This window comes from Jaculus jaculus, chromosome 2, assembly GCF_020740685.1.
Source record: "Jaculus jaculus isolate mJacJac1 chromosome 2, mJacJac1.mat.Y.cur, whole genome shotgun sequence".
Lineage (NCBI taxonomy): Eukaryota > Metazoa > Chordata > Mammalia > Rodentia > Dipodidae > Jaculus > Jaculus jaculus.
The window spans coordinates 48,252,317-48,264,848 of NC_059103.1; the positions used below are offsets into that span (position 1 = coordinate 48,252,317).

The 12,532-nt window shown below is 43.4% G+C and overlaps 1 protein-coding gene across 5 annotated transcripts in view; it reads left to right on the forward strand.

The window, feature by feature from the left end:
- The window catches only part of Spire1 (spire type actin nucleation factor 1), a 218,781-nt gene that overhangs the window by 117,364 nt on the left and 88,885 nt on the right, over positions 1-12,532 (forward strand). The window lies entirely within an intron of this gene.

Sequence of the window (12,532 nt, forward strand, 5' to 3'; positions counted from 1 at the left end):
TTAGACTCTGAGCCTTGGAAGGTGTGATAGAGATATTTCAGTGCTGAACACGCCTCTGTCACTTCTTCTCAGCACTGTGGTACCTTTTGAGTCATCCCAGAGGTCACTGCCATCTGAAAAAAGAAGCTTCTCTATCCAAAAGTGAAAGTAGCATTAATATACGGGTATGAACGTTAAGAGAAGTGCATACTGGGCAGTTTGGTGAGCACAGTATATACATTTAGCCAGACACCAGCAGATATTATGCCCCAAGTTTTAACTTTTGATGAATTTTTAATTCATTTTTACATGATTAGAGCTTTCTGTGTCTTGTGTAATTGGTCTCCCTCTCCTCTCCTTAGTCTGGATTGTTAGAATTAATACTGTGAAAATGGGTATATTACCAAAAGCCATCATTAGATTCAGTGCAGTCCCCATTAAAAGTCTAATGAGGGGCTGGAGACATGGTTTAGCAGTTAAGCACTTGCCTGTGAAACCTAACCCTGGTTTGAGGCTTGATTCCCCAGGACCCATGTTAGCCAGATGCACAAGGGGGCCCACATGTCTGGAGTTCATTTGCAATGGCTGGTGGCCCTGGCGCACCCATTCTCTCTCTCTCTCTATCTCTCTATCTGCTTCTTTCTCTCTGTCTGTTGCTCTCAAATAAATAATATTAAAACAAAATTTTTTTAAAAAAAATGTCTAATGAGGGGCTGGAGAGATGGCTTAGTGGTTAAGGCACATGTCTGCAAAGCCTAAGGACCCAGGTTCGATTCTCCAGGTCTCATGTAAGCCAGATGCACATGGTGGCACATGCATATGGAGTTTGCGGTGGCTGGAGGCCCTGGAGTGCCCATTCTCACACACACTCTCTCTCTCTCTCTCTCTCTCTGTCAAATAAATAAATAAAAATAAAATCTTTTTTAAAAAGTCTAATGACTTTCTTCACAGAAGTCAAAAAAAATGGAAGCAGAAAACACCTAGACTAGCTTTGATTTCACAATCCTCTTATGTCTATGTTGTAGTCAGGTTCACATTGCTGGTAGAAATCCCAACCAAGAGCAGTTTGTGGGGGGAAAAATGGTTAATTTTGGCTTATAGGCTGAAGGGGATAGCTCCATGATGGCAGGGGAAAACCCCCTGGCTAACATCAGGTGGACAACAGGAATAAGAGTGTGTGTCAAACACTGGCAAGGGAACACTGGCTATAACACTCATAAGCCTGCCCCCAGCAATACACTGCCTCCAGGAGGTGTTAATCCCCAAATCTCCATCAGCTGGAAACCTAGCATTTGGAACACCCATGTTTATGGGAGACACCTGAATCAAACCACCACAATCTATTTCTTGAGTGTTGGGGTTACAATCATGAGCCACTACACCCAGCTAAGTTTTTGTTTGATATATTATCTGTTTAAAACAGATTCTTACAGGAAGAGGAAGGGTTTGTTTTCCAGGTCAATACTGGTTGCTGCAGCACCATTTGTTGAAATGATACCCTTCCCCTTGACACTTATTAGTGATCAGCTGATCCTGGAAATGTGGGACTAACTGTGGCTTCTCAGATGACATATCCACCCACCCTTTGGCTGTTACTACTCAGAGCTGACATTGTAACAGTGGTCTTCCAGCCTATGAAGTTGGTATATTTCATCACTTATTATTTAGTAATGTTTTATAGTTTCAATGTTAGGATCTCCTAGTTTTCCATTCCTCTAAATCTATAATTTTCTTCATAAACACTGTTTTAACTACATCTTAAAATTTTTGATGTATTGTCCTTATGTCATCATGAAATCTTTCCTCATTTCCCTTAAGATTCATTCTTTTACCTAAGTGTCTTTTAGATGTAGGTTGAGGGCTGGAGAGATGGCTCAGTGGTTAAGGTGCTTGCCTGTGAAGCCTAAGGGCCCAGGTTTAATTCCCCCATACCCATGTAAGCCAGATGCACAAGGCATGTGTTTAGAGTTTAAGTGGCTGGAGGCCTTGGTGTACCCAATCTCTCTCTTTATCTGCCTCTTTCTCTCTTTCCCTCTCTATGCCCCCAAAATAAATTAATTACAGGCTGAATAGATGGCTTAGTGGTTAAGGCATTTGTCTGCAAAGCCAAAGGATCCCGGTTTGACTCTCCAGGACCCATGTGAGCCAGATGCATAAGGGGGCATAAGCATCTGGAGTGGCTGGAGGCCCTGGTGTGGCCATTCTCTCTCTTTCTCTCAAATAAATAAAATAAAATATATTTTAAAAAATTACTTAATTAAATCTTTTTCAATAAATGTGGGTTAATTAAATTTTCAGTAGTTGGAAATGTTCTAGATATCTTGTTAACTAATTTTTCATCCCATTCTATTGTTAGAAAACAGGGCTGGAGAAATGGCTTAGTGGTTAAGGTGCTTGCCTGCAAAGCCAAAGGACCTTGGTTCCATTCCCCAGGACCCATGTAAGCCAGATGCACAAGGTGTTGCATGCATGTGGAGTTCATTTGCAGTGGCTGGAAGCCCTGGCATGCCCATTCTCTCTCTCTCAAGTAAATATGTGAAATAAATAAATAAATAAATAAATAGATAGATAGATAGATAGATAAATATATAAAGAAAAGAAAACATATTATTTGGTGTTTCAGTCTTGAAGTTTAATGAGATTTATTTTTGGTTTTCTTGCTGAATGTCCCATCCTTACTTGAAGAGAATGTCTGATTATTCTGCAGTATGCAGTGCAACATAATCATCACAGAAACAATGCTGAAAGTCAGATAGAGCAGGAAAAAATCGACAGGATCCAAGAAAGAGTTCTGCCCTGCAGTGAGAAGTGCTTCTCAGAGGAGGTAACACTAAGCTGGACTTTAAAGACTGAGCAGAGGCAGAATTTGCTAAAAATGCTAAAAAAAAAAAAAAAAAAAAAGGCACAGCAGTGAGAAAGTGATTGGAGTGTTATATATAGAGAAGCTGAAAGGCTGGGTCATAGGTGTAAAAAGGCTTAGGGTGACATGTAAATGACTTTAAAATGTATTGACCTGGTGTGATGCTTTGTGTTGATTATGTAGATTAGGTTAGCCTCTGTGCATGTCTGTGAGGGATTCTCTTTTTTTTTGGTTTTCTGAGGTAGGTTCTCACTCAAGCTCAGGCTGACCTGGAATTCACTATGCAGTCTCAGGGCAGCCGTGAACTCATGATGATCCACCTACCTCTGCCTCCCAAGTGCTGGGATTAAAGGCGTGCACCACTCCGCCCAGCTTGGGGATTCTCTTGATTAGGTTAATTGAGGTGAGAAGACTTCCCTGGCGGCTGCAACCTGCCCTGGTCTGCTGGGCTCGGATGCAATGCCGAGGAGGGCTGGCTGAGCACCAGCGTTCATCACTTGCTGCTGCTTCCTTACTCTGCTGTCAATGTGGCCAGCTGCCTCAAGCTCCTGCAGCCCTGCCTTTCCCACTATGACGGACCGACTGCCCTGGAACTGTAAGCTGAAATAAGCCCTTCGAGGATTTTTATTTATTTATTTTGGTCAGTAACTGACTCCTTGTCTTTCCATTTTCTTCACTATTTGAATACTTTATTTCTGTGATCTTAAAAAGTGAAACCTAACCTGTCATGTCTCATCACCATCTCCTGCCATATGTTTCGCCTCCTACTGATAGAGATTTCTGAGACCGCTAGGTACCCGTGTTACTGTTCACATGCCGTGACTACCTTTGTTGGATTTCCCTGTTGCCCACATTCGTAACGTGACTATGGTTTGCTACTTGAAATCTTTTCCTACTTTGGTTTTTGTGATTCCACAGTCCTTTTGCTGTCACCCTTACCCACTACTGTTGCTCCTTCACAGTCTGGTCCTTGGTTTCTCAGCCTCTCGCTGTCTGTCTTGTCCCCTCAGACTGATTCACATACTCATACAACTTCACTGACCAATTATATGCCAAGAAGTCCTCCTTCATGACCCTAACCCATAACTCTTTTGGAAGCCACATAGTTCCCTATCTACTATCTGGGACTGTATTCCCCATTGTCTCATCCACCATCCACTTTGGTCCTTTTCTATAACTGATAATTGTTAAGACAGTTGGCTTAAGCATCTGCTGTAGGGACTTGGGCCTCAATTTCTGGCTCAGTACTTATAGAAACGATTTGCTTAATAATGCCAAACAGAGTATCCACATCAGCAAACTACTTCTGGAAACCATCCCCCAGCTTGGAGCCTCCAGCAAGGCTCTTTAGTTCTTTTCATAGTGACTCCCAAAAGTCTTGGCAAGCATCCTGTGTATAGACAGTATGGAGAGTCAGAGACTCTCCTTGCATCATGTGTGTAGACCCTGCAGAGAGACTCTCCTGTGTATCATGCGTGTAGACCATGCAGAGAGACTCTTGCATCGTGTGTGTAGACTCCCGTATAGAGCCTCACCTGTGGGAATCAGGTGACGCTAGCAGCGCCGCTCAGTGATGCAGAGAAATGATGGGATTAGCAATGAGAGTAGCAGGGATGGATGTGATGTGGACCGTTGGGAAGAAGCCTCTTTTCTGATGCCTATAAAAAGGGCTTAGCGGTTAAGCACTTGCCTGTGAAGCCTAAGGACCCCGGTTCGAGGCTCGGTTCCCCAGGTCCCACGTTAGCCAGATGCACAAGGGGGCGCACGCGTCTGGAGTTCGTTTGCAGTGGCTGGAAGCCCTGGCACGCCCATTCTCTCTCTCTCCCTCTATCTGTCTTTCTCTCTGTGTCTGTCGCTCTCAAATAAATAAATAAATAAATAATGAACAAAAAAAATATTTATAAAAAGGATTCCTTTGACTTCGAGGTCATCCTGGGACTACAGAGTGAGTTCCAGGTCAGCCTCGGCTAGAGTGAGACCCTACCTTGAAAGATAAAACAGCAAACAATAACAAAAAAAATTGTGAAGAATAGTCATCAACATTGAAGAGAAAGAAGAAAACAAGGGAGGAGAAGACAGGCTGTAAGTGACCCAAGAGTACCGGCGGTTGTGAGACCACGTGACAGTGAACGCTCTGGATATTTGAACAGGCGCCCCATTCAGCAGCTACCACTGGCTAGTACAAGCTTTCCTCTTGTACAGTGAAATGGGCTCCCACGGTGTCTGACTGAGTTTGCCATAGTAATGACAGGAAGGAGCCTGCAGAAAATAGCCTTGGAGCTTAGAAAGCTGCAGGTGAATTATAGTGAGAACTTCTACCAGCACATCCTATTCACTTAGGTCTTTCCCTATTATACTAGGAGAATTCTTTTTCTTTTTTAATTGATTTGAGACAGAGAGAGAGAGAATTGGCATGCCATGTCTCCAGCCACTGCAAATGAACTCCAGATGCATGTGCCACCATGTGCATCTGGCTTATGTGGGACCTGAAGAATTGAACCTGGGTCTTTAGTCTTTGCAAGCAAGTGCCTTAACCACTAAGCCATCTCTCCAGCCCCCCCCCTTTTTTTAGAGAGGGCTCTAGCTGCTGCAAACAAACTCCAGACACATGTGGTTTATGTGGGTCCTGGGGTATCAAAACAGGTTCCAGATGCATGTGGCTTATGTGGTTTATGTGGGTCCTGGGGAATTGACCCAGTGGCTTTGTACATTTCATTACTTAATATCCATTTATCTACTGAAGAACATCTTGGTTACCTCCACATTTTGGCAGTCATTTTCCTGCACACTGGGTGTGCCATTTTGTACCCCTTGTCTCCATGAATAAGAGTTCTTTTTAATTAGTAGCATGCACTTGTAGTCCACCGACTCTACAGGCTGAGGACAGAGGGTGACTTGAGGACAGAGGGTGACTTGAGCCCAGGAGTTTGACATCAGTCTGACATTATAGTGAGACCCTGTCCAACAGAAAGAAAAATAGTTCCCAGTGCTCTGCATATTGTTAGCATTTGCTGCTGTTCTCTTGTGGACAAACCATTCTGGTGTGTGTGGGGGGTCTATCCCCTTATACTCTCCCATCTAGCCTCATCCTAGCCCTTCCTCTAGACATTACAGTATTTTTCCCAGTCATTTCCATATTTTTTTGGAGGGATGTTACATGGTCCTCTCTCTTTGAAGCCGTTTTACCTTCCTGTAATACAGGTTATCTTCTTCATTTTATGAGCTCTGTTTAAAATGTACTCTCAGGCTGGAGAGGTGCTTAGCAGTTAAGGCACTTGCCTGTAAAGCCTAAGGACTTGTTCGACTCTCCAGGTCCGTGTAAGCCAGAGGCACAATGACGCAAGTGAACACAGCCACACATACGCACAAGATGGCTCACACATCTTGGATTCAGTAGCAGTGGCTGGAGGCCCTGGTGCACCAGTTCTCTTTCTCTCTCTCTCCCCTTCACTTTTATGTAAAAAAAGGCAGTCTCTGGGCTTGCCTAAAAAAAGTTGTACTCTCAACTAGGTATGATGGCTCATACCTATAATGTAAGCACTTGGGAGGCAGAGGTAGGAAGATCACTGTGAGTTCACAAACAGCCTAGGCTACAGGGTGCGTCATTCCAGGCCAGGCCAGCCTGGGCTAAAGTGAGACCCTGCCTCAAAACAAACAAAATGTACTCTCTTAGTGGAGATTCCCAGGCAGTTTTAAAAGTTCCTGCTATGCATTCTCATGGTACCCTTCTTTATTGTAATGCTTAGCATGAGTATATGATGAAGTTTATTATCTCTATTTTTATTTTTTCAAGGTCTCATGCACCACCATGCCCCACCCCATGTATGTACACAGTATGTATGTACGTACATATGCCACTCTGTGCATCTGGCTTTACATGGGTACTGGAGAATCAAACACCAGTTGTTAGGTTTTGTAGTCAAATGCCTTAACTGCTGAGCCGTCTCTCCAGCCCATCCCCGTACATTTTAACCCTCTTTCTCTCTCTCACACACACACACACTCACACATAAACACACATTTAACATTTGATAGAGTTCTCTTGAGTGAGTTAATGATGGAAACTATGTGTAATAAATACTAACTAGATTTATTATTGGGAAAGCATACTTTTTGAGAATTAAAAAAAATATTTTATTTTATTTGAGAGAAAGAGGCAGACAGAGAAAGAGAAGGGGCATACCAGGGCCTCTAGTCACAAACTCCAGATGCATGCGCCACCTTGTGATTTGGCTTACATGGCTACTGGGGAATTGAACCCAGGTCATTAGGCTTCATGGGCAGGTGCCTTAACCACTAAGCCATCTTTCCAGTCTGGGAAAGCACATTTTTAATGGTAGGTGTTGTTAAAAGTAAGATTATGACATTAGCAATCACAGCAAGGCATTAGGTTATTATTTTGGTTTTTCAAGGTAGGGTCTTGCTCTAGCCCAGACTGACCTGGAATTCACCATGTAGTCTTAGACTGGCCTTGAACTCACAGGGATCCTCCTATCTCAACCTCCCAAGTACTGGGATTAAAGGCATATGCCACCATGCCCAGCTAGGTTTTTTTTTGTTGTTGCTGTTAATTTGTATTTATTTATTTGAGAGTGACAGAGAGAGAGAGAAAGAGAGAGAGAATGGGCGCGCTGGGGCCTCCAGCCACTGAAAACGAACTCCAGACATGTGCACTCCCTTGTGCATCTGGCTAATGTGGGTCCTGGGGAATCGAGCCTCGAACCAGGGTCCTTAGGCTTCACAGGCAAGCACTTAACCACTAAGCCATCTCTCCAGCCCTTTTTAATAATATTTTTATGTATAAGATGGAGATAAGTGTGATCAGTCCTTATAAAGTTAGGTCCCAATCCAGAGGGGCATGAGAAAGTTTTGAAGTTTTAATGTCTTGAGGGCTCCTGACAGTCCTGCTCAACACTAACATGAGCTTTCTGAAGACTCCAAGCAGCACCCAGAGTGGCTGATTTTATATGTGTGTAGGGATAGTAAGTGTTAGAAGAGTTGAGATTTTTAAATGTTTACTAGGCTAAAGTGATTGTTCAAGATAAATAGGAAAAAGTAGTTTTGAAATAAAAGTGTAAAACCCTTCACCAGGCCTGAAAAACATCTTTTATAAGCTAAGAACAAAAAGCAGTTAACTTTTTTGTTCTATTTTGTTCTTGTGTCTGAGGTAGGGCCTCACTGTAGCCCAGGATGGCCTGGAACTCACAGTCCTCCTCCCTTTGCCTCCAGAGTGCTAGGATTAAAAAGACGTGTGCCACCATGCCCCGCTAAGACAGTTAACTATTATATGGCGTGGATGATCTAGTTGTGGTTGACTGTAAACTCAGTGTCAGCAGGTTAATGTTTTCCAGAAATCCAATTACTAAGCTGGGTATATTTATGCAGTTATGGCGTGGGTCAACTGCTAAGGGACTCATTTGGTTTGTTCTCAGATGTTCATACTATTCATGGAATAGAATTTAATTCTGGACATAACATTTTAGACCAGCATTAACCCAGGCTAGAGTCCTGGTTTCTTAACTTTTTGTTTGTTTTTCAAGATAGTGTCTCACTCTAGCCCAGACTGACTTGGTACTCATTCTAGTCCCAGGTTAACCTGAATTCATGGCTGGCTTCCTACTGAGTGCTGGAATTAAAGGCATGTGCTGCCATGCTGGGCTTAATTTAAAAATGTATGTGTGTATTATTTTTGAGAGAGAATGAGAATTGGTGCACCAGGGCCTCTAGCCACTGCAAACAAACTCCAGGTGCGTGTACCACCTTATGCATCTGGCTTATGTGGTACTGGGGAATTGAACATTTGGCTAATATGGGTACTGAGGAATTGAACCTGTCTCCTTAGGCCTTATAAGCAAATGCCTTAGCCACTAAGCCTTCTCTCCAGCCCAAAAGTAAAGAGTTTTTATTTGGTGTGAGTTTCTTAAATTTTAGGCTAAATAAGAGGGGACTTGGGCAATGCGACGTGAGGTGACAGCAGGAGGAGCCACATTTGTTGGGTGTGTATGAAAGTGCCAGGCACTGTGCTTGACAACCTTGATGTAGGTCATCTCCACTTGTCAGATTGGTTGGCATTGGCGACTGTGCTGTTTACTCATGTCAAATACTTTCCAGCACATCCTCTCCCTGAAGCAGAGTACCAGACATTGTAGCAAATACTAAGAATCAAACTTGCCTTTCTGCACAGGACATAGATAAGGACTCACATCCTGTAGGAAAGGAAAGGCGGAGTGCAGAGTGGCTGATGAAGGGGAGTGGCGTGGAGGCTGGGGCCATCTGTATGGGCCAGGACAGGTGTGAGGGCTGCTGATCCACAGTGAGTTCCCGGGGGTGGAGGCGAAGTTAGAGAGGTGGCCCCTGCACTTGTGAGCCCTTTCTTTCCCTCGCAGGTTCAGCAGGTAGGTCTGATACGGCCACCTTCACCACGTACCCCCTGGTTAGGCCTTGACCACACTATGGTAAGGTGCTTCTGCTTTCAGCCTCTCGCTGTCCACCTCTTGTTCACGATGGCAGAACTTGTACAGTGCTCCCCAGGTGTCTCGAGACTGCTTACTCATGGATATTTTAGCCCTGGCACTGCTGCTGCTTTTGTGATTTCTTAATGTTTCTACATGTTTTGGCCAATGAACTTGTAAACTTGGTTTAAATAGCTGTCTATGGAAGCTGCTATAATTAGATTTAAGTCTAAATGCTCTGATGTTTTCAGTAATTTTTCTGATGGTCACTCCTAGTCATGCCAAAATAACCTCAGATCATTCTTCACATTGCTTGAATCATTTTTGACAACCACTATAGAGAAGCATGTATAAGTATGTATACATGAGATATACATGCATGTAAGCATACATAGTGTTACCATTGTTATTTTCAACTAGTATCTGTTAGTTAAGAATAAGTCAGAGCCAGGGGTGGTGGCATACGCCTTTAATCCAGCACCTGGGAGGCAGAGGTAAGAGGATCATAATGAGTTCAAGGCCACCCTGAGACTACATTGTGAATTCCAGGTCAGCCTGGAATAGAGTGAAACCCTACCTCAAAACAACAACAACAACAAAGCCAGGTGTGGTGGTGCACGCCTTTAATCCTAGCACTTGGCAGAGGTAGGAGGAGGATTGCCAGGAGTTTGAGGCCACCCTGAAACTACATAGTGAATTCTAGGTCATCCTGAGCTAGAATGAGACCCTACCTGGAAAAGAAAAAGTCAGAGTTGCTGGGCGTGGTGGCGCACACCCGTAGTCCCAGCACTCAGAAGGGTGAAAGAGGAGGACTTCAGTAAGTTTCAGGCAAATCTGGGACGACAGAGTGAGCTCCAGGTCAGCGGGGCTACAATGAGACCCTGCATGGAAAAATTCAAACAAAGTAAAAAGAATAAGCCAAAGTTTTGTTTACCTTAATTCTTCCTTCAGTGTTCTTCTTTTCTTCATGTACATCTGAATTTCTGATCTATTTTCATCCTCTCTTACTAAAGAATTCCTTCCCTACCCTGCCTCCTTTCCTTCCTCCCTTCCTTCCTGTTTTATGCACACACTAGGCAAGTGTGCAATCAGAGCTATGCCCCCGGCAAGGCAGATACGTTAGCATTTTCTGTTTGCTTCTGAAGGATATGATGTCGGGTACAAATTCTAGATTGGTGCTTTTGTTTGTTTGTTTTGTTTTGTTTCTTGACCCTGAATATTTTGTTGTTCTTCTACTGGTTGAATTATTTTTTAAAGTTTTTATTGAGACTCTCCACACCTATAGGCAATTTCTTAACCACTATTGCTTGAAATAGTTCATCCTTTCCTTTTCCATTTTTATCTCTTCCTGTTACTCCAATTTCACATTGCATACACCTTTTGCAGTTCCATAGTCTTCAGATACTCTGATCTACTTTTTTTTTTTTTGTCTCTGTATGTTTACTTTTCAGTTTTCGAGGTTTCTATTGAGGTATTTTCAGATTCAGAGACACTTCCCATTCATATTCAGTTAGTTTCCTTATGAAGACATCCTTCAACCAGCCACTCAGGAAGCAGCTGTGGAAGGATCACAAGCATGAGGCCAGCCTGAGCTACCTAGTGAACCCTTGTCTCAAAACAAAATAAAAAAAAAAGCTGGGCGTGATGGTACATGCCTTTAATCCCTGCACTTGGGAGGCAGAGGTGGTTGGATTGCCATGAGTTCAGTGGCAACCTGAGACGACTACATAGTGAGTTCCAGATCAGCCTGGGCTGGAGTGAAACCCTACCTTGAAAAAAAAAAAAAGGAAGAGAGCTAGGGAGATGGCTCAGCAGTTAAATGTACTTGCTTGCAAAGTCTGACAGCCTGGTTTCAATTCCCCAGTACCCATGTAAAACCAGATGCACAAAGTGGCACATACATCTGGAGTTTGCAGTGGCTGGAGGCCCTGACACGCCCATCCTCCCCCCTGCCCAGTCTCTCTTCTATCTCTCTCTGCTTGCAAATAAAATAAAAATATTAAAAAAATATTTTTAGGAAAAAAAAATTTTCAGAGCTGGTCATGGTGGCACAAGCCTTTAATTCCAGCATTCGGGAGGCAGAGTTAGGAGGATTGCCGTGGTTCGAGGCCACCCTGAGAACACAGAGTGAATTCCCGGTCAAAACAAAAACAAATATACCGTGTGTGTGTGTGTGTGTGTGTGTGTGTGTGTGTGTGTGTATGTGTATGTGTGTGTAGGTCTTTTTATTCAAGAAGTATCATTTTGAAATCTTTTTCTGACATTTTAGTCATTTCCTTGTCATTAAAGCTGTTGAGTGGTGAGCTCACCTGGGTCAAGTGCCTTTAATCACTACGCCCCCTCTCCAGCCCTGCTTTGTTTCTGATGCTTACATACTCCCCTCTCTTTTTGGCATAGAGTCTGCTTGGTTAGGTCCTGAGCCTTCCCCTTCACCAGGTCATAGGGGCAGCTTCTGTTCTGCTGTATTACACAGAACTCTCAAGAACATGTGCCACCATGCCCAGCACAAATACCTTTTTTTAAAAAAAAATATTGCTGAAAAACAAGGCCCTGCTCCTCCCTGAGGAGCTCTTAGCACTTAAGTGGTTCCTGGGAGCGAAGGAGGCATTTTCTTCAGTGGGGCAGTCCCAGGGGAGTTGCCTATACTCTAGTAACCTACCCTCGTTCCCTCATGCACTGGGTCACGGTAGAAGTAACAAAAAGACAAAAAGTAGAAAGGAAGAATAGTTGGGAAGAAGGAGGAGTTCATTGAAAGTGGGATGGGGACAAGAAAGGGTAACAGTCAGCCCGGCGAGGTGGTGCACACCTTTAATCCCAGCGCTCGGGAGGCAGAGGTAGGAGGATTGCTGTGAGTTTGAAGCCAGCCTGGGAGTAGAGTGTGTTCCAGGTCAACCTATTAAGTATCCTCCTCCCTTCCTTTCTCTTCCCTTTATGTCTCCTTTTCAAGTTACTGGCCTCTGCTACTAAGTATTTTCATTCTCACACAGAAGTCGGGCTGTTTTTTAATACTATATGGACCAAAATCACATCATTAACTAGCTAAAAAAAAAATAGAATGAGGAATGATCTTTTTAAAAACAAAAAATAAATTAATTAATTAAAAAAAATTGGAGGGTAATTGGATAAACATTGGAAAGGATGAGCTAAGGCAAGAAGGAGAGGGTGGATAGTATTTCTTCAGTTCCTGTGGTAGGTAGGTCACATATGATACTAGATATCTCTGTGCATAGTTCATACATTG